The sequence below is a fragment of the Propithecus coquereli genome, unplaced genomic scaffold (genome assembly GCF_000956105.1).
Source record: "Propithecus coquereli isolate 6110/MARCELLA unplaced genomic scaffold, Pcoq_1.0 Scaffold407, whole genome shotgun sequence".
Classification (NCBI taxonomy): Eukaryota; Metazoa; Chordata; class Mammalia; order Primates; family Indriidae; genus Propithecus; species Propithecus coquereli.
Window position 1 is genome coordinate 1,030,631 of NW_012149808.1, and position 2,395 is coordinate 1,033,025.

Here is a 2,395-nt window from a genome sequence, read left to right on the forward strand (position 1 = left end):
TTTTTTTTATTTGGGATGCTGGCATGTGAGTTCTCTCTACTGTTTAATGGAGGAAGTATTAGAAATTAAAGTGTGCATAATTCGTTTCCTTCTTTTGTTCTATCTCGTGTAAATTATCTTCAGGAATGACATGCAAAAGGTCATGTAGTATCCCCAGGAATATGTTGCAGTTTATAAAACACTAAATTGTCCCAAGAATATTTTCTCATTTTTCTCATTCTTCTATGTTGTAAATGATTTTGGAATTATTAAAAATAAAATAGATTGTGCCTCCCAATATAGCCGTTTGATGTGCATTGAGTCCAAGTCAGTTTTAGCCACAGTCCTGGCCTCTGACTCCCACATGTGAGTCAGTTGCAGGCTCCCATGTTCCTCAGCTTCAGAAGGCTTCTGTTGAAGTCTCTGAACAGTCCCCTTGAATCCCTTCTCATTCATCCTTGAAAAAGGACACAGCCCTCATGATGGAGAAGTTGCACATCACTCTGTTAACTCACTCCAAAGGAATCAATCCTCTCTAGGGCTCCTTCCATCTCCTTTCAGACAGCCTAGTATAGAGGATGAAACTAAGGGCAGAAGACCAAGTTGTACTTCTCTTAGCATGTTTTGCATAGGTGATCCAGCACTCCAGGCTATGGGTCTACTTCACACCTGCTATACTATTATTGTTTTTTGCATGCACTGTCAATTGTCTGATGAGAGTCCAGTTTAACATCCTATACAACTTTACCCAAACTAATCAAAGTCCGTTTTTATTGTTTATGCTTGACAAAACCTTAATTAATTTAAACAATTGCCTAGAACATAATTTTACTGTGCAGCCAAGAGGTGTATTTGGGATGCAGACATATGAGACATTGATCTCTCAGTTAGCATGGGATCTGAGGGAGAAACAGTATTTGATTTTATAGGATGTAAAATTTGAGGTACAAAGCAAAAAAAAAAAAATTCCAAAAACTTAAAGGGACTCTAGAACTAAAGGCTAAAGCAATTAGATTGAACAATCCAGATAGAAATTCTGCTTTAATAAGATAGGCTATGCTATTTTAGATAGTGAATACACATAGTTGTAATTTGAGAGATGTACTTTAGGGCGCTGAAAGTGTGAAACAGCCAAACTAGAAGCCAGGGGCCTGTTGACTTAGCAATCAGTTAACCTCACAAGCTCTGATGCTTCAGAGGCCAAATGAGGAAGTGAAGTAAGTGGTCCCTCCAATCACATTTGATTAAAACATTCTAAACATTCTAGTATCTGATGACTTATTTTAAAATGTGTTCATGCTGTAGTTTTGAGTCTAACTAGGTAACTGTCTGTAATTTAATTCATTCATTCAACAAGTATTTTTGAGCTTTATTATGTGTCAGGCCCTCTTCTAGGTATTTGCTATACATCAGCTAGATACATCAAATAGATGATCTAGGCATATCCAGTAGACACAATAACAATAAGAAATAAATTTCTAGTAAGCTAGAATGTAGTGAGGGTTATGGAAGAAAACATTGGAGCAGGTTGAGGAGGCTCAGTAGTGGAGGTGAGTGGGAAAGTTGTAGTTTATATTCTTTTTTATTTCAGAATATTATGGGGGTACACGGTTTTGGTTACATAATTTGCTTTTGCACAGTTTAAGTCAAAGTTATAAGTGTGTCCTTCACTCAGATAGTGTGCATTGTACCCGTTAGGTGTGAATTTACCCATCCTCTCCTCTCGTCTCCCATCTACTTGATTTCGTTGAGTTTTACTTCCATATGTGCACGTAAGTGTTGATCGATCAGTTCCAATTTAGTATTGGAGGTTGTAGTTTAAATATGGCAGTCAGAGTAGCTTCCTCAAGAAAGTGAAATTTGAGTAGACTTGAAAGTATGATAATTAACCTGTGCAGTGTGATGGAGGCAAAGGGCTTTCTAGCCCAAAGCCATCATTCAAAGTTCAAGGCCTGAGGCAAGCTACCCTAGCCTGTCTCTACTGGAGCCTGAGAGAGGAAGGGGGACAGATATTAGAAACAAAATCATAGAGATAGAGTGTGGACAGAAACAACACACGCAGAGTATTAAAATGAAGTGAAATGAAAGGATCCTCAGCCTTGTGGGTAGTAAGAGCAGAAGGTACACAGTTCTGAAATATCTGAGGAGCCTTATGTTTGACCCTATTCAGAGTGCATTTCCTTTCCCAAGGAACAAGTACAGACAGAAAATAACATGATGTACAGCAGCTACGTGTCTGATAATTGTTGCTGTTCAGCCCGATTTGTTCCACAAAAGTTGAAATATCATAGGAGAGAAGTGAAGGATAAAATACTGGCAAAATGAATTAATTTCAGTTAAAACCATTCCTTTCAGCACCAGAAACATTTGGAATATTGATCCCCTTTCTGTTCTTTTTTGGTAGTGATTGTCCCAG